A 20,556-nucleotide genomic window follows, 5' to 3' on the forward strand; every position below is an offset into this window, starting at 1 on the left:
AACCAATTTCCCCTTCTCCTCTTCCTCTATTCCCCACTCTGACCTTTTACCTCTTCTCACCTGGCTGTTACTTCCCCCTGGGTCCCCTCCTCCTTCCTTTTCACTAATGGTCCACTCTCCTATCCCATTCCTTCTTCTCCAGCCCTTGACCTTTCCCACCCACCTGGCATTACCTATCACCTTTCCGCTAGCCTCATTCCCCTCCCCCAACTTTTTTATTCTGGCATCTTCTCCCTTCCTTCTCAGTCCTGAAAAAGAGTTTCAGCCCGCAATGTCGACTGTCTATTCATTTCCATTGATACTGTCTGACTGGCTGAGTTCCTTCAGCATTTTGTGTGTGTTGCTTTCGGATTTTCAGCATCCGCAGACTTTCTCGTGTTTCTTCATTGATGTTTTTTTAAATACAAGATCATAAGATATAGGAGCAGCATTAGGCCATTTGGCCCATTGAGTCTGCTCCGCCATTTTATCATGGCTGATCCATTTTTCCTCTCATCCCCAAGCGCTTGTCTTCCCTCTGTATCCCCTCATGCCCTGACCAATCAAGAATCTATCAATCTCTACATTAAATATACATAAAGACTTGGCCTCCACAGTTGCCTGAGGCAATGAATTCCACAGATTCACCACTCTCTGGCTAAAGAAATTCCTCCTCATCTCCGTTCTAAAAGGACACCCCCTATTCTGTGACTGTGTCTTGCTGAAGGGTCTTGACCTGAAACATTGACTGTACTTTTTTCCATCGATGTTGCTTGGCCTTCTGAGTTCCTCCAGCATTTAGTGTGTGTTACCCACCATAGGAAACATCCTTTCCATATCCACTCTTTTGAAGCCTTTCAGCATTGCATAAGTTTCAATTAGTTCACCCCACCGTCTTCTTGATGTTTGTGATCTTGTGGATATGTGCAAACAATAGCAGTTTCTGCCTTACCACATGCTTGCAGTCAACATAGATGAGATACATAAAGACCTGAAGTAGATAGCAATGTGTTTGCTCGGCATAAACAGCATAACATATTATTTTTTAGTGAATAGCAACAGTACAGAGCCTGTACTCCACATCGAGTAACTGACTATCTGGTTGTTAAATACTGCCCACACCCTACTCTACTATTGTCAATGCCAATGCCAAATTCAGCAATGGTTTGTCAATGAATGGATACAGGGCTTTGGGCTGCAGAATAATCTATCCCTGGGGTCTGTGAAATGGACAATCTAGGGAGAGATTGGTCTGTGAAACAAGCATTAATCACAACTTGTACCACTGATAGTCTAGCAAATCAAAAGCAATTTTCTAAAATTTTCAATCATCAAGCTCTGATTTTATGTGTATTTTAAGAACAGCTCTGTGTGTATAGTTTACAGATGACCTTCACTCACTGGCCACTTTATTCAGTACACCTGCTTGTTAATGTAAATATCTAATTAGCCAATCATGTGGCAGCAATTCAGTGCATGCAGACATGGTCATGAGGTTTAATTGTTCTAATTAAACATCAGATTGAGGAAGAAATTTGATCTAAGAGACTGACTGTGGAAGATGTCAGATGGGGTAGTTTGTGTATCTCAGAAACTGCTGATCTCCTGGGATTTTCACACCCAGCAGTCCCTAGAGTTTACAGAGAATGGCTGCCAGAAACAACTACTGAGCAGCAGTTCTGTGGGCAATAACACCTTGAGAGAGGTTTGAGGACAATGGCCAGACTGGTTCATGCAAACAGGAAGGTGACTGTAATTCAAATGACCAGTGGAGGGGGTACCTAATAAAGTGAATGCTTAATGTATTTGGTGTACCTTTCTGCCATTTTCTCACACAGTTCCTGTCCAGTAGTGACAACTTAACGTCGTTATTAGAAATATTCCCAATGTTCTATCCACTTTCTAATCTTTGCTACGTAGAAGTAATTTTCTCAGTTGCGATGAAGGCTCTTTGACCTGAACTCTGTTTCTCCCTGTACAGATCTCAACTGAGCTGCTGAGTGTTCGCAGCATTTTCTGTTTCTACTTCACACCATGAAGCATTGTTCGGAATGAAAGGATGCACTGGGAGGGAGAGACTTGCAGAAATGGAGTCAGAATCAGATGCCTCGTTAAAGAGTTTGCATAGTTGCTCCATAGCCAATGCTCTGGAGCAGGAAAGAATCAATAACACTGTAAAACAACAAATCCATTTGAAAACTTGCACCACTGGTTTCAGCATCTTGTGTCCCGGCTTCATTGTCAGCTCAGAATTTCACCAGAACATCAGCTGGGATTTATAGCTAGAAAACTTCATGAGCAGGAACAATTCAAGTTTTGCACCACCAAAGCACGTAATCCCTCATCAAACAGTGTAAATCAACATGGATATGAGGCAAAAATATCTTCAGATGTGGTGATACCATCAAAGGAAGTGGTAGAGGGTCGCCTGAGTAAACCGCCAGGGTGTCACCCTGAGAAGGACTCAGTAATACTGAGCACACATTACTCCAGAACAAATTATGGGAATTAGGAAAACGCAGGGAATGCTGTGTGATTGGGAGAAACTGGAAGAGAGTGTTTCAGTACAGATGCACTAACAGTCGGTGAGAATATTAGCACTGAGTACACAATTGAAAGTATCTGATAGATGGAGAAACTGACAGTGAATGGCCTGTTTGATTTATGTGCAGCTATTTTGTAAATAAAAGGAAATTGTATTAATCAGCAAAGCATTTAATATTGTTCAGTTGTAATCTTCTTCTTTAACATTCCTTCAAACTAATGAACCGAGTGTTTGAGGTAGCCTTACTGTATTTGGAGATGGAGATCGAGTCACTATTGTAGAGTGCTAGGACCAACATCCTGACAGAATGGATATGGCATGCTTTGTTGCCAATTATAACATGCTATCGGTGTCAGGCCTACTGCCATGTTAGAAAGGTTTATTATATTATTTATCATACAGTTCAACGGGCCATGCACTTAAAGGTTTTTTGTATAACTTTGAAATAATCAGCAATTGTATGTTTTCACAAATAAAAGGACAAGAGGCATTTTATGTTTAAGAAAAACTGTAACAACTCATTTATTGTACTCCAAACACAGAACACAAAAAGCCCGGTAACAACTTCACATCAGACCAGTCTCTTAAAGTGAACCCCAACTTCATGCAGATGGTTGTGAATTATACATTTCCACCAATTTCTTTATTTTAAACAATTAGTGCTTTGCATCAACTGCATATGATTATTAACTAAAGGATACTTATAACCAAAATTACGACCTCATACATTGTGGTCAAATAGAGCTATTGTAACAATGGTAATGCTATATTTGGACATGAACAATCTGTCTGCCCAAACAATCCATTGGTGGAATGTCCATCCAGTTGTTGTTTTGCAGATTTCACCATGTTAACCATTGTTGATGTGACACCTCATCATGTGATGACATTGATTCCACCCAATAAGTAGTGGCCACCGCTCCCATTTCTGCACTCAGACACGTGGTTATCTCTCTGGAGCACTGTGAGCTGAGAAAATGTTTTTAGCCTGGTCGGGATGGTATATAGTGCAGAGTGCAATTAGTGGCACCCAGAACCCCTCTCGAGTAATCAGCAGGAAGACTAACACAGCAGATGGCTGTTGTGAGGGAGAGTCAAGCACTTTGAGTGGACACAGAATGGAGCAAGCTGGTCCGGGTTCAGAACAGGGCCATGTGATTATAAAAATAGAAACCCAAACATTGGACAATGGGGAAAATCAAAAGCAAGAATATGAAATATCTGATGATTCAAAAGAGGAAAATAGCCGAAGGTTGAAAGAAATCTCACAGCACAGTGAAAAAGATTTATCATTAGGTATGAAAGGATGCACAATGAGGGAGAGATTTGCTGAAATGGAGTCAGCATTAGATGCCTCGTTAAAGAGTTTGCGTAGTTGCGCCATAGCCAATGCTCTGGAACAAGAAAGAATCAATCACACCGTAAAACAATGTACCTGTATGAAACCCTGCACCACTGGTTTCAGCATCCTGTGTCCTGGATTCACCGTCAGCTCAGAATTTCACAGTAACATCAACTGGCATTTCCAGCCAGGAAACATGCTTGCGCAGGAATGATTCAAAAATACAGTGAATCAGAGCATCTGAATGAAAACCTGCACAACTGGTTTCACCAGCCAGCGTCCTGTCTTCATGTCCAACCCAGCACATCAAAAGGACAGAAACTCGCATTTCCAGCTACTTTTATAAATATTTTGTGAACAAAAACCTCTTTTCAGAATCAATGTAAATTGGCTTGTTTAATAATATTTGCCCATGAAGTGGGTGGAATTATTTCTGGACATTGCTAAAGTTAAAGGTTATGCCTCACATTTCTCTGGGACTGTTTGTTTGGTACTATGCATATCCTAATTATTTTGTGAAATATTAATTTATTAACTTGTGACAGTTGTTTTAAGTTTTATTATTGTGTTTCTTGCATGTCTCTCGCATTGTCTCAATGTTCTGAATATATATTTTATTTTGAACACATTAAATGCTATAATTATTGAAGATTAAATTGCATGCGAACTGCACACCGGTCAATCGATCACTCACTGCCAGTACGCATGTGTGCGGCATCCAGTGCAATACAAGAATAGAGAGAGAAATCAGTTCATGGACCTTTCCAAAATCCGATAGCAGAGGGGAAGAATCTGTTCTTAATGTGTCTTCGTGTTCCTGTACCTCCTCCCAGATGGTGAGGGTCCTTCATGGTGGATGCCACTTTCCTGAGGTAATGCCTTTTGAAGATGTCTTCAATAGTGGGAGGCTTGTGCCCATGATGGAGCTCTGTAAGAAATGAAAGAATTGTGGTGATACAAGGAATCTCACGAGATAGGAAGATTTATCATTACGAATGAAAGTACGCACTGCGAAGGAGGGACTTGCAGAAATGGAGTCAGCATTAGATGCCTCGTTAAAAAGTTTGCGTAGTTGCGCCATAGCCAATGCTCTGGAACAGGAAAGAATCAATCACACCGTAAAACAATGTACCTGTATGAAACTCTGCACCACTGGTTTCAGCATCCTGTGTCCTGGATTCACCGTCAGCTCAGAATTTCACAGCAACATCAACTGGCATTTCCAGCCAGGAAACATTCTTGAGCAGGAACGATTCAAAACTACAGTGAATCAGAGCATCCGAATGAAAACCTGCACAACTGGTTTCACCAGCCAGCGTTCTGTCTTCATGTCCAACCCAGCACATCAAAGGGACAGAAACTGGCATTTCCAGCTACTTTTATAAATATTTTGTGAACAAAAATCTCTTTCTGAATAGAAATAAACTGGTCTGTTTAATAATATTTAGCCATGATTCAGTTGAAGTGGGTAGAATTATTTCATGGCTGAAGAAAGGTTATAGTCAGGAGCTAAATGTCCAAGGTTATATGATTTTATTGGAGGGATAGGAAGGTAGGTAGAGGGGGTGGTGTGGCTCTACTGGTGAAGAATGGCATCAAATCAGTAGAAAGACGTGACGTCAGATCGGAAGATGTTGAATCCTTGTGGGTTGAGTTAAGAAACTGCAAGGATAAAAGGATGTTGATGGCAGTTATATACAGGCCTCCCAACAGTGACTGGGAGGTGGACCACAGATTACAACAAGAAATGGAAAAGGCATGTCAGGAGGGTAACGTTATGGTAGTCCTGGGAGATTTTAACATACAGGTCGATTGGGAAAATCAGGTTGGTAATGGATCTCAAAAGAGTGAGTTTGTTGAATGCCTAAGAGATAGCATTTTAGTGCAATTTGTCATTGATCAGCTATACTGGATTGGGTGTTATGTAATGAACTGGAGGCGATTAGAGAGCTTAAAGTAAAAGAACCCTTAGGAACCAGAGATCACAATATGATTGAGTTCAACTTGAAATATGACAGGGAGAGAGTAAAGTCTGATGTAGCAGTATTTCAGTGGAGTAATGAAAAATACAGTGGTATGAGAGAGGAGTTAGTCAACATAAAGGAGCTGCCGGCAGGGATGTCAGCAGAGCAACAAGGGTGTGCGTTTCTGGGAAAAATGAGGAAAGCACAGGACATATGTATTCCAAAAATGAAATACTCCAATGATAAAATAGTACAACCATGGCTGACAAGGAAAAGTCAAAGCTATTGTAAAAGCAAGAGTGTGGCGACCCACTTTCTGCGCAGGCGAACCGGCTCACAAATAGCCAGCGCGCGGGGGGAGACTTTGGTAATGCACCTCTGACGTCCTTTCTGCCCGGAGAGGGCAGGCATTAGGGATTAAATGCCAGCGCCGCGAAGTTTGAATAAACTATTCTTGAAACGACTTACCGACTGCGTGTCGTTATTTCAGCGTTGTGTGTAGCACATCACTACATTGGTGACCCTGACGGTCCAAACGGGATTTGGACCAAAGATGACCGACTCTTCATCTGTTCATGCAGTTTCGATAAAACTGCCAACTTTCTGGACGCTGTGACCACGCGTGTGGTTTAGCCAAGCAGAAGCCCAGTTCCAGATTCGGCAGATAACTTCTGATTCCACGTGTTACTATCACGTGGTGAGCGCCCTTGACCAGGAGTCGGCCGCCCAGGTTGCGGATTTCATACAGTCCCCCCCGGAAGAAGGCAAATATGAAGCATTCAAAGCGCTGCTCATTGGGACCTTTGGCCTCTCACGGCATGAGCGGGGTGCCCGCCTGCTTCACCTGGACGGTTTTGGAGACAGGCTGCCGTCAGCATTGATGAACGAGATGCTGGCCCTGGCTGACGGATACAAGCCCTGCCTCATGTTCGAGCAAGCGTTCCTAGAGCAACTGCCCGAGGACATACATCTGCTGCTGGCTGGCGCAGATTTCAGCAACCCCCGGAAGGTGGCGGCCCGGGCAGACGTGCTGTGGAAAGCCAAGAGGGAGAGCGTGGCGTCCATCGGTCAGATTACCAGGCCACGCGCCCAACAGCAGACCAGACCAGGCCCGGCAGGGGGGCGCACACAACACAGAGGCAGGAGTGAGGAGGACAGTGAACAGTGGTGTTTCTACCATCAGTGGTGGGGCACAGAAGCCCGCCGTTGTCGCTCGCCCTGCAAAGGCCAGGGCCAGATGCCGCTAATGACTATGGCGGCTGGCCACCAGGACAGCCTCTTGTACATCTGGGACAAACAGTCGGGACGCCGCTTCTTGGTCGACACCGGAACGGAAATCAGCGTCTTGCCCCCAACGGGGTACGACACCCGCAACAGGAAGCCAGGACCCACCCTGAGGGCCGCAAACGGCAGGAAGATACAGACCTATGGCACCCGCACAGTGCAGCTGCAGTTCACGTGGGACTTCACACTGGCCGCGGTGGCCCAACCACTCCTGGGGGCGGACTTCTTGCAAGCTCACAGCCTGCTGGTCGATTTGCAAGGGAAAAGACTGGTACATGCCGAGACTTTCCAGACGTTCTCTCTGGGTGAAGCCAAGTTGCCGGCCCCACACCTGGACTCCATCACGCTGTTGGACAACGAATTCACCAGAATCCTGGCAGACTTTCCATCGATTCTGGCACCGCGGTGCAGGGCAGCCATGCCCAGACACGGGGTTCAGCACCACATTCCGACCCAGGGACCACCCCTCTATGCCCGCACACGAAGGCTCCCCCCAGAAAAGCTCCGCCTGGCGAAGGAGGAGTTCAAGAGGATGGAAGAATTGGGGATCGTACGGAGGTCCGACAGCCCAAGGGCCTCCCCCCTGCACATGGTGCCTAAAGCAGCCGGGGGTTGGAGACCATGCGGCGACTACCACAGACTGAACGAGGCTACAACTCCAGACCGCTACCCCGTGCTGCACATACAGGACTTTGCAGCAAACCTGCACGGGGCAAGAATCTTTTCCAAGGTAGACCTCATCCAGGGATACCATCAAATCCCGGTGCACTCTGAAGTCATCCCCAAAACAGCACATCACCCCATTCGGCCTGTTCGAGTTCCTCCGAATGCCGTTCGTCCTGAAGAATGCCGCACAGACGTTCTAGCGGCTAATGGATGCAGTGGGACATGACCTGGACTTTGCGTTCATCTATTTGGACGACATCCTTATAGCCAGCAGTAGTCGTCAGGAGCATCTGTCCCACCTCCGCCAGCTCTACTCCCGCCTGCGTGATTTCGGCCTCACAATCAACCCAGCCAAATGCCAGTTTAGTCTTGATACCATCGACTTCTTGGGCCACAGGATTACCAAAGACGGGGCAACACCTCTGCCTGCCAAAGTAGACGCGATCCGCCACTTTGCCCGGCCCAACACGGGCAAAGGCCTGCAGGAGTTCGTTGGTATGGTGAACTTCTACCACCGTTTCCTCCCCTCAGCAGCCCGTATCATGCGCCCTTTGTACACCCTGATGTTGGGTAAAGGCAAGGACATTACTTGGGACGAGAAGGCTGCAGCCGCTTTCGTTAAAGCCAAGGAAGCCTTGGCAGATGCCGCGATGCTGGTGCACCCCAGAACGGACGTTCCGACCGCCCTCACGGTGGACGCATCCGACACAGCAGTCGGTGGGGCGCTGGAGCAACTCATCGAGGGGCGCTGGCAACCCCTGGTGTTCTTCAGCAAGCACCTACGACCAGCCGAACTCAAGTACAGTGCTTTCGACCCGGAGCTGCTGGCACTGTATCTGGCAATCCGGCATTTCAGGTACTTCTTAGAAGGCAGGCTGTTCACCGCGTTCACAGCCCACAAATCGTTGACCTTCACGTTCACAAAGGTGTCCGATCCCTGGTCGGCTCACCAGCAGCAACATCTGTCCTACATCTCCAAGTACATGACGGACATCCAGCATGTCTCAGGAAAGGTCGTGGCGGATGCACTCTCCAGACCAGCTATCCAGGCCCTGTCTCTGGGGGTGGACTATGCAGCATTGGCGGAGGTGCAGCAGGCAGACAACGAGATGCTCAGCTACAGGACCACGGTCTTGGGTTTGCAGCTGCAAGACTTTCTCGTAGGCCCAGGTGAGAGGACCCTCCTGTACGACGTGGCTACTGGCCAACATCGCCCCATCGTTCCGGCAGCCTGGAGGCGGTGAGTTTTCGACTCTATACACGGTTTGGCACACCCATCTATCAGGACAACCGTCCGGCTGGTCTCCAGCAAGTTCACGTGGCACGGACTTCGCAAGCAGGTCAGTGAGTGGGCCAGAACGTGTGCGCAGTGCCAAACAGCCAAGGTGCAGCGGCACACTAAAGCCCTGCCGCAGCAGTTCGAACCCACCCACCGGAGGTTCGACCACATTCATGTGGATATCGTGGGCCCCCTACCAGTGTCCCGAGGAGCGCGGTACCTCCTAATTATGGTAGACCGGTTCACGAGGTGGCCAGAGGCGGTCCCACTCACCGACACATCTGCCGATTCCTGAGCCCGAGCACTGATTGCAACCTGGGTAGCATGCTTCGGGGTACCGGTCCACATTACCTCCGACAGAGGCGCCCGGTTCACCTCCAGCCTGTGGTCGGCTGTGGCCAGCCTGTTGGGTACGCAGCTACACCACACAACTGCCTACCACCCACAGTTGAACAGACTAGTGGAACGCTTCCACCGTCACTTGAAGTCGGCTTTCATGGCCCGCCTGAGAGGATCTAACTGGGTGGACGAGCTTTCCTGGGTCCTGCTTGGAATTCGCACAGCGCCCAAGGAGGATCTGCACGCCTCGTCGGCCGAGTTGGTGTACGGCACACCCCTGGCCGTCCCAGGAGAGTTCATACCAGCCCCAAGGGGGCAAGAGGAAGAACCCACAGCAGTCCTGGACAGACTACGTGAGAGGCTCGGCAACCTGGCCCCCGTACCGACTTCACAGCATGGACGGACCCCAACCCATGTACCCAAAGACCTGCAGAACTGTAAGTTTGTGTTTGTATGAAGGGGCGGACAACCGGGCACTGCTACAGCAGCCGTATGAGGGGCCGTTCAAGGTGATCAACAACAACGGGTCCATGTACGTTCCGGACATTGGGGGGAAAAAGGAGGTTTTCACGGTGGACCGACTCAAACCAGCCCATGTGGACTTGGCGCAGCCGGTCGAGGTTCAGGCACTGTGGCGCAGAGGCAGACCTCCCAAACAGAGGCTGATCCAGACTGTGGACATTGGGGGGTGTATCGCCGGTTCTGGGGGGTGGGGGGTGTTATGTGGCGACCCACTTTCTGCGCAGGCGAACCGGCTCATAAATAGCCAGCGCGCGGGGGGAGTCTTTGGTAATGCACCTCTGACGTCATTTCCACTCAGAGAGGGCGGGCGCTAGGGATTAAATGCCAGTACCGCGAAGTTTGAATAAACTAGTCTCGAAACGACTTACGACTGCGTGTCATTATTTCAGCGCTGTGTGTAGCACATCGCTACAAGAGCATACAACAAAGCAAAAATTAGTGGGAAGATACAGAATTGGTAAGTTTTTAAAAACCTACAGAGAGCAACTAAAAATTCATTAGAAGGGAAAAGATGAAATATGAAAGCAAGCTAGCAAACAATATCAAACTGGACAGTAAAAGGTTTTTCAAGTATGTTAAAAGTAAAAGAGAATTGAGAGTGGATATAGGACCACTAGAAAATGAGGCAGGAAAAACTATAAGGGACGAGGAGATGGTTGATGAACTAAATGAGTATTTTGCATCAGTCTTCATGGTGGAAGACACTAGCAGTATGCCTGATGTTGTAATGTGTGAAGGAAGAGAAGTGGGTGCAGTTACTATTACAAATAAGAGGGTGCTGAAAAAAATGGAAGACCAAAAGGTACGTAAGTCACTCAGACCAGATGAACTGAACCCTAGGGTTCTGAAAGAGGTAGCGATAGAGATTGTGGAGGCATTAGCAATGATCTTCAAAAAATCACTGGACTCTGGCATGGTGACAGAAGACTGGAAAATTGCAAATGTCACTCCAGTCTTTAAGAAAGGAGGAAGACAGCAGAAAGGAAATTATAGACTAGTTAGCCTGACCTCAGTGGTTGGGAAGATGTTAAGAGTCAATTGTTAAAGATGATGTGATGGAGTACTTGGTGACACAGAACAAGATAGTATGGTTTCCTTTAGGGAAAATATTGCCTGACAAACCTGTTTGAATTCTTTAAGGAGATCATGAAGTAGGATAGATAAAGGGGATGCAGAAGATGTTGTATATTTGGATTTTCAGAAGGCCTTTGAGAAGATGCCACACATGAGGCTGCTTACCAAGTTCAGAGCCCAGAGTATCACTGGAAAGTTACGAACACAGTTATAGAGTATTGGCTGACTGGTAGGAGGCAGTGAGTGGGAATAAAAGGATCCTTTTCTGGTTGGCTGCATGTGACTAGTAGTGTTCCCCAGGGGTCAGTTTTGGGAAAACTTCTTTTTATGCTGTATATAAATGATTTAGATGATGGAATAGATGGCTTTGTTGCCAAGTTTGTAGATGATATGAAGATTGGTGGAGGGGCAGGTAGGATGCAGAAGGGCTTAGACATTAGGAGAATGGGCAAGAAAGTGGCAAATGAAATACAATGATGGAAAATTCATGGTCATGCACTTTGGTAGAAGAAATAACTTGTTCGGACTATTTTCTAAACGGGGAGAAAGTCCAAAAATCTGAGATGTAAAGAGACTTGGAAGTCCTTGTGTAGAACACCCTAAAGGTTAACTTGCAGGTTGAGTCGGTGGTGAGGAAGGCAAATGCCATGTTAGCATTCATTCCAAGAGGTCTAGAATACAAGAGCAAGGATGTGATGCTAAGGCTTTATAAGGCACTGGTGACACCTCACCTTGAGTATTATGAACAGTTTTGGGCCCCTCATCTTAGAAAAGATGTGCTGGCATTGGAAAGGGCCCAGAGGAGGTTCACAAGGATAATTCCAGGAATGAAAGGGTTATCATACAAGGAATGTTTGATGGCTCTGGGTCTGTACTCGCTGGAATTTAGAAGGATTGGGGGGGGGGATCTCACTGAAACCTTTCGAATGTTGAAAGGCCTAGACAGAGTAGATGTGGAAAGGATGTTTCCCATGGTGGGAGAGTCTAGGACAAGAGGGCACAGCCTCAGGATAGAGGGCCGCCCTTTCAAAAATAGAGATGCAGAGAAATTTCTTTAGCCAAAGGGTGGTGAATTTGTGGAATTTGTTGCCACATGCAGCTATGGAGGCCAGGTCATTGGATGTATTTAAAGCAGAGGTTGATAGGTTCTTGACTGGACATGGCATCAAAGGTTAGAGGAAAAGGCTGGGAAATGGGGTTGAGGAGGAGATAAAAAAGGATCAGCCATGATTGAATGGCGGAGCAGACTCGATGGGCCAGATGGCCTAATTCTGCTCCCATGTCTTATGGTCTTAAGCTTTATTATTGTGTTTCTTGCATTACTATTGCATTGTTTCACTTTTTGGAATAAATATTTTCTTTTGATGATATTAAATACTGTAATTATTGAAACAGATCAAGACTATGACCGTTAAACTTGCGTGTGAACCGCAAGCCTGTCAATCGATCATTCAGAGATTGATGGCACGATAAGTATGCATGCGCACATTGCCAAATTATCACTCAACAAATCAACAATTAAATTTGTTGTGTTGTGGCATGAGGCATAACAGATTACTAGATCCTTATTACTGGATACAAAATCTGACTGCTGTCCTTCCAACATTACAGCATACTACATTGCAAACTTCTGAGATCTTCAGAATGGGTACTTTATCCAAGTATTCTTCAATAGTTTTTTTGATTAACATACAAACATGGTTGTTTCTTTTTTTTAATCATCAAACCTTGTGAATTTTCTTGAAATTAGCAGAAAACATCAATCATATGGATTCCTCAAAGAAGTCTGAAAAACCACTGGGTAACACAATTCTAAATACTCACTGGATTTGCACAGGATTGTAGGATCGTATATTCATCACAGGATGAATATAACTGGTTTTAACTCCAAAGGTATTAGCTGACCACTATATCTTCATGGTTAGATGACACATTAAATTAGTTGGTGTAATGATTGCCAAATTGTACAGTATTCACACCAATCAACAGAACAGTGACATTCTTGATCAAGAATTAGAATTTAGCAATAAAAAGTGTGCAAAAACTACTGTATGTGATTTCTCAGTGGTTTGAATAAACTTGTAGTCATAATGTTAAGTACTTCTGTACGACACCTTTTTACATTTGTGGGCATCAGTTGCTGGCTGTTACGTAATCCATTGAATAGAAATGTCCAAATAAGATCTACTCCTTTGGTCTCATCACCCAAACTAGAATTAAGTTATTAACAGAACCTGTCAAGTAAACATCAACAATCTGAGTCCATAAGTATTTGTGTCTGTTAACATCAGGATGGAACAAGATTAGGGATCATTTGTGAAGAGCAGCATGAATTAAATAAGATCCCAAAATCCAAAAAACTGTAATAACTAGACTCCAAGTGACATACCAGACAGGAGGCTATATCTGATGATCTAACACCAAAGGCAGAAAACAATATTCCCAATGTTTGTGCTGCCATAGTTACATAGAGACAACATTCCCACTGTAATTACAGGTGGAGTTAAGATGTTGTCAAGTGGCTGCCTCTTTGAGTTCATCTGCGAGAACAGTCTAAAATTCTTCTCTTTAATGTCTTTTTTTCTTCTTCTAGATGGGTGTGGTTCTAAGGAGGTCCTGATCTACAATTGGCACTCAAACTGTCTTTTTACGGTGGATGAATTCTTGTTCTTGGAGTTTGTCAGCTGACCGTTTTACGATTTTCTCCAGGCATTGCTTGGACGATGGCGCCTCTAGCATGTGGCCCTGTGGACGACCAATTCCAGGCTGGTGTTGCCAAACTGAGGGGTCACGGGAGAAGGAACATCAGATTTTGATGCAGCTGATTATGGACAGTGTTCTCTGTCATCAAGCAGTTGCATTTTCTGTCTCTTTCTATCATTGGGAGAAGTGTTTGCTGCCAATTCTCATGTCGGGAATCTCTGAATAGAAAAGCGGTGCAGTGGACCGTAACACCAAAATAGCAACTGTCAGTCTCTCCATTCGCTGTGTAAAACAGGCAATATCTCTCGGTCCTTCTTAGAGAGAGAGCCCTGTGGCATGTTGACTGTTGGGTAAACAATAGCTTTTTTTGTTGACTGCAGATCATGATGTGCTTGAGTGCTTTGCTATTGCTGGGTGGGTGGTGGGCTTTTTCACTGAAACGAGTGGGGGGGGAGGCTGATGTTTACTGCTACTTGTGCAGGAGAAGGGAACGGGGACTTTGGTTTCTAACATTTTCTGTCGTTCATTCTTTTGAAGTTCTGTTTCTTTGTGGATGTCTGCGAAGACGACTATTTCAGGATGTATACTGTATACACTCTCTGATAATAAACAGAACCATTTGAACCATTTAATTCAATAGTACATGGACCATAGAATCAGAGTTATAGACTTATACAACCCGGATACAAGCCCTTGGCCCATCTTATCTATACCAACCAAGTCATCTACCCATGATAGACTCTTTGTGTATTTATTTATTTATTGGGCTATAGGGCAGAATTATTCCCTTCTGCCACTTCGAGCTACGCTGCCCAGCAATCCCCCAATTTAATCCTAGCCTAAGCATGGGACAATTTACACTGGCCAATTAACCCACCAAAAAGTATATCTTTGGACTGTGGGAGGAAACTGGAGCACCCGAAGGAAACCAACAAGGTCACAGGAAGAATGTACAAACTCCTCACAGGCAGTTGTGGGTACTGAACCCGTGTTGCTGTTACTGTAAAGCATTTTGCCAACCAGTACGCTTGTCTCAAGCAGCTTTTTTGAAAATGAACAAATAGTCAACGTTTCAGGCCGAGACACTTCTTCAGGACTGGAAAAGAAGGAGGAGGACATCAGAATACAGAGTTATGGGGAGGGGAAGAAGGCTAGCTAGAAGGTGATAAGTGAACCCAGGTAGGTGAGAAAGATAAAGGTCTGGAGAATGAATCTGATAGGAGAGGAGAGTGGATTATAGGAGGAAGGTGCCTAGGGAGAGGTGACAGGCAGGTGAGAAGATGTAAGAAGCTAGAGTGGGGACTAGAAGAAGAGGACAGAGAGAGGGGTTTTTGTACTGGAAGGAGAAATCGATATTCATGCCATCAGGTCGGTGGCAACACTTTACCCTGAGGGTGGCTTTATCGTGAATCAAGGGCAAGCCATGGACTGGTATATTGGAATGGGAATCAGAATTAAAATGTAGAGCAACTGGGAAGTTCTGCTTTTGGTGGATGGAGCAGAGTGGCTCAACAAAGCAAAATCCCAATATACAATGGGCCTCTCCAATGTAGAGGAGGACCGGACACAACAGAAGACACCAGCAGATTCAGAGGTGAAGTGTTGCCTCACCTAGCAGGACTGTCTGGGCCCCTAAATGGAGGTGATTGGGCAGGTGTATCCCTGGCCTCTTGCAGGATTAAGTGCCAGGAGGAAGTTCAGTGGTGAGGGACAAATGGCACAGAGAATCACAGAGGAAGTGATCCCTGTGGAAAGTGGAGAGTGGGAGAGAGGTAAAGTATACTAATACCCTTCTATTTGAATGCCTTGACCTTAAGATCTAGTATTTTAGGTGCAAAATGTCATCTTACCTGACATGGAAAATGTTTATTGGCAATGAGATCCTGGGCCACATAGACAGATGATGTGAAGGTCAAATATCACAGGATGAAGAGATGTAGTAAGGTGCTCATGCTTCTCTGTCCTACAGCTTCTCAATAAGGATGTACAGATTTTAAAGAGCCCAACAATAAGAATGGTGCTCACAAGACTCGTATCCTCTATGTCCTTTTTGTTAAAGGAGGATTAACTTCACAGCACTGGTGGATGGAACAGCTGGATTTGATGCCAATGTCATCTCCCTGGGCAAGGCCTTTTTGAAGAAATGACAACAGATTTACATCTTGAGGGGGCTACGAGGGGTGATTGATAAGTTCGTGGCCTAGGGTAGAAGGAGTCAATTTTAGAAAACCCAGCACATTTATTTTCCAACATAGTCCCCTCCTACATTTACACACTTCGTCCAGATGATGAGTTATATAGCTCTCGTTACGTGCAGGTGCAGTTCAACTCTTTGAGAGATTATGCTGAAAGTTTGAAGTTAATAACTCATCTCTTTCTACCTTAGGCCATGAACTTATCAATCACCCCTGCTGTGGACGCTTTCTGGAGGTCCAAGATCCGTATGCTCCATGACTGCTGGTCTAAGTGTGTAAATGTAGGAGGGGACTATGTTGAAAAATATATGTGCTGGGTTTTCTAAAATTGACTCCTTCTACCTTAGGCCACAAACTTATCAATCACCCCTTGTATTATGAAGCACTGCTGGGTGGAATTGGTAAAATTCTTTGGATTAGTAATCGCAAGTAGGGAAATGACAAAACTTGAAGTTTTCTCCTTTGACACAACAGAAGTTCTTTTAGAGACAATTATCATTTCACAATCTTTTATGGATTCTTCATCGGTGGTGTGTGCAGTATTATTATTTCATCTATTTTAGTGTAACTGTTTAAATTTGTGACTGTTTCATAAACACTAAATTTCACAATTTCATATAGACATTAGACAATGTAATATCCATGTAGTCGACGTAGATGAGCTACATGAAGAGTTGAAGTAAAAAACGGTGTTTGCTCAGTATAAATAGCACATCTTATTTGTCTGAGTGAGTATGAAAAGTACAGAGCCTGTATTCCATATCAAGTAACTGAATATCTGGTCGTCAAATGCTGTCCACAATCTACTACTGTCAACCCCCATGTCAGGTTTCATCAATGAATGGAGGGAGGGTCTGAGATTTTAGGGGAATTTGTGGTCATGTCACATGTGAGAGAAAAGGGTCTGTGGTAGAGGGGTGGGAGAATAGATAGTCTATGGATGATGAGCTGCTGAAATGGAATAAAGACCTGTAGTATGATGAAAAACTAGAGGAGATGCCTTCCAGTGGGGAGGGAGGGGTGTGGGGAGAGTGAGATGTGAATACAGAATATTGAACAGCTTTGTAAGACTGGACGTCTGGGAAAGCAGTGAGTTCTGGAAATGGGCCTTTGGTTTTGTACACCAGTGTCCCTGAGATTTATGCTCTGTGAAATGGACAATCTAGGAAGAGTGGTTGGTCTGTCAAACAGACATTAATCACAACTTGAGAAATCGGTTGTCTAGCAAATTACAGATGATTTTCTAAAATTTTCAATAATCAACCCCCGATTTTATGTATATTTTAAGGACAGCTCTGTGCGTGTAGTTTACAGATGACCCACACTCAGTGGTCACTGTATTAGGTACGCCAACGCGTCAATGCAAATCTTTGATCGGCTAATCATATGCAGCAACTTGATGCACAAAAGAATGCAGACATGATCAAGAGGTTCAGTTGTTCAGACCAAACATCAGAATGAGGAAGAAATATGATCTAAGTAACTTTGAACGTGGAATGATTGTTGGCGCTAGATGGGGTGGATTAAGTATCTCAGAAACGGCTGATTTATTGTGATTTTCATACACAACAGTCTCTAGAGCTTAGACAGAAAAAAAACATCCAGTGAGTGACAGTTATATGGATAAAAAAGCCTTGTTAACGAAAGAGGTCAGAGAAGAATGGCCAGACTGCCTCAAACTGCCAGAAAGGCGACAGTATCTCAAATCGGCATGTATTACAACACTGGTGTGCAGAAGGGAATCTGTGAATATACAACACTGCAAACCTTGAAGTGGATGGACTACAGCAGCAGAAGACCACGAATATACAGTACCTCAGTGATCACTTTATTTGATACAGAAGGTATGTAATAAAGTGGCCACTGAGTGTAAATACACTTAGCCATGATTCAGTTGAAGTGGTTGGAATTATTTGCTGGTAACAAGCTTTTCAAGTTCTAGTGTATTGTCATCTAACTGTATACATATACAAAAAAAAAGAAAAAATATTCCTCTGGACCATGATTCACCCACAAAACATATATCACACATCCTACGTACAACAAAATATTACCAGAAAGTGAAATGGGAAGAACTAAATATGGCACCAGTGGTTTTTGCAGACCTGGGTGACTTCTTCCAGTATGTATGTGAAACAGTTTAATTTCTTCTCTTTTAATGTCTCTTTTACCCTTTTCAAGGTGACTGAGGTCCTGTCAGGAATCCATGATCTACAGCTGCATGCAAACTGCAGTTCTTCACAGCGGTGGGGTCCCACTCTTGGAACTTGCCGAGCAGCCTGTGTTTCAATATCTCCAGCAGCGGCCTGGAAGATGTGCATATCCGGGGTGTGTCCCTGTGGACAATCCGATTCCTTGCCGGCGTCGCTGACTGAAATGTTGCGAGAGATTGTAATGTTGAGACAGCAGTGTATACCGTTGTCAAAAGAAGGTCCTCAAGTTGGGGGAACTCAATAAGTGACGCTGCAGATTTTAACAGCAAGTTGTTGGTCTCCCTCCTGTCAGTTGCAGGAGTAATACATTTCTCTCCCTCATTATTGAGAGAGATAGAGCCTGGTGATGGGATGGACGCCAGATCGTGGTCTCTGGGGACTTTGCTCTGCTTGAGTGGTGGGGGTGGGGTTGACCTTTTTGCTGAAGTGAAGGGAAGGGGGGATGATTGAAGCTTTGCTGCTGCTTGTGTGTGTGAGGTGGGGCTTTGAGGCTCTACATTTTCTGTCATTCATTCTTTGGGGTCTTTTTTTGTTTTGTGGATGTCTGTGAAGAGTAAGGATTTCAATGTACAGTATACATCCGCTGATATTAAACTGAAGCATTGAATCATTAAGTGGACAAAATACCATTCAAAATGCATATAGTATAGAGCACAGGTTAAAAACTAAACTGTACAGTAAATGGTAAACAGCTCACTGTCCTAGTGACGAAACCATGGTGGTGGCAGGGTATACATTAGTCTCACACCCTGAGGGAGGAAGCTGTTATTCAATCAGGCAATCCTAGTCCTGATGCTCCTCTACCTTGTTCCTGATGGTAGTTGGTCAAAGATATTGTAGGATGTATGGTAGGGATCCTACCATTTAATTAGACCATGATCTAATACAGCAATGTACTAAAATGATCAGCAGTAAGTTATGTCCTGAGACTATGAGATAGCGACTCAATATTGCAGACCTGGGACCACTGGGTCACTCCACCAGAGACAAACTGACACAATTATATCAAATGGACTTTCGTACACAATCAATGTTAGATTTAACGTTTATTGTTCCTCCTCCTTACTGGCACAGAGATGATATATTGATCACTCTCAGATCCAGTGGCTTAAAGTTACTCCTCAAAATGTTAAAGGCATTAATTCTTTAAATTTAAAACACATTTCAAATAGACTTACATTTTAGAAAATCCTGTTTTTGATCATTCTCTTGTTGCAGGCTTGGCCTGGTGTATTGTGTACTTTTCGCATCCCATTTGATGAACTGTCACCTTTTGTGTGTTAGTCTGTGACACAGAAACTTCTATTAATCTGTTGTCCCATAAAACAAGAAAGTTCATAGAATAATACAGCAGATTACAGGCCCTTCGGCCCACAATGTTGTGCCGACCCTCAAACCCTGCCCCCATATTAACCTTTAAATTCAAATCTTGTCCTTTTACCTCTTCCCTTCCCACCTTGCCTGGGCTTCAGTATTCCTTCCAATTGAAGCTTTTCTGCTGTACTTTCTCCAATTTACATTGCATCCAGTGGTCACAATAAGGTCCAAAGCACAGATTAAGTGACCACATTGCAGGAGACATGGTCCGCAGGATGACCATGAGGTTGAATTGCTCATCAATGCAATTCTCCATCCCTCTCTGGCTTGCAATATTATTCTTACAAAATTCAAATACAGCATCTCAATTTTGATATGGTGTACTACAGCTCTAGCAATGACTTTATGTTGATATTTAGGAATATTCCACAGGTATATTCATCCCACCAATACCTTAATCTCTATAGTCCTCACAGTGTTATGGGTCATAGAGAGATTCTGGATGGAAACAGGCTGTTCGGCCCACTGTGCTCATGCTGGCTGTCAAACATCCACTTGTTTTCACACAAATCCTACTTTTAGCCCATATTAATCACCCCACATTCCTATCATTTTCAAGAACCACCGGATTCCTTCATACTAGGGACAAAATTGCCAGTGGCCAATAAATTAATCCGACAGTGAGGGCCCAGGAGAGAACCTACTGACGACCAATAAATCAATCAACCTGACAGTGACGGGCCAGCAGGAAACGTACTGACGATCGATAAATCAATCAATCTGACAGAAAACCTACGGGCGAAAGCACCGCCGGATCCCGACCGAATTCCCGCTCAGAAGCACAACCAGGCGGAGAGGCGTCGATTTGCCGAGCGATTGAGTGGGATGCGCCCGCATGCGCATTCGCTATACAATCGATTTGTACGCGATCGATTGACAGACGTGGGATCCGCGCAAGCGTTGTTGCCGCAACCTGGCTCCGCTTCTGTGATTACACCATTGGATGAGTAGAAAATATTAAAAATGAAATTTCTTAAGAAAATTGAGTCAACATGATATAAAAGCATGAAACACAACAATAAAACTCAAGCAGCTGCCAAAAGTTAACACATTAAGATTTCTCCAAACACGTTA

At 44.7% G+C, this 20,556-nt stretch overlaps 1 long non-coding RNA gene across 1 annotated transcript; it reads right to left on the reverse strand.

Moving 5' to 3' along the window:
* Positions 1–3,014: 3,014 nt before the first annotated feature.
* On the reverse strand, positions 3,015–20,309 carry LOC140731435 (uncharacterized). The gene is made up of 3 exons (XR_012099823.1): positions 20,219–20,309; positions 19,284–19,390; positions 3,015–4,794 (listed from the first exon to the last, which is right to left on the reverse strand). It is a non-coding gene; the product is annotated as an uncharacterized lncRNA (long non-coding RNA).
* Positions 20,310–20,556: the final 247 nt, after the last annotated feature.

This window comes from Hemitrygon akajei, chromosome 8 (genome assembly GCF_048418815.1).
Source record: "Hemitrygon akajei chromosome 8, sHemAka1.3, whole genome shotgun sequence".
NCBI classification, from domain to species: domain Eukaryota; kingdom Metazoa; phylum Chordata; class Chondrichthyes; order Myliobatiformes; family Dasyatidae; genus Hemitrygon; species Hemitrygon akajei.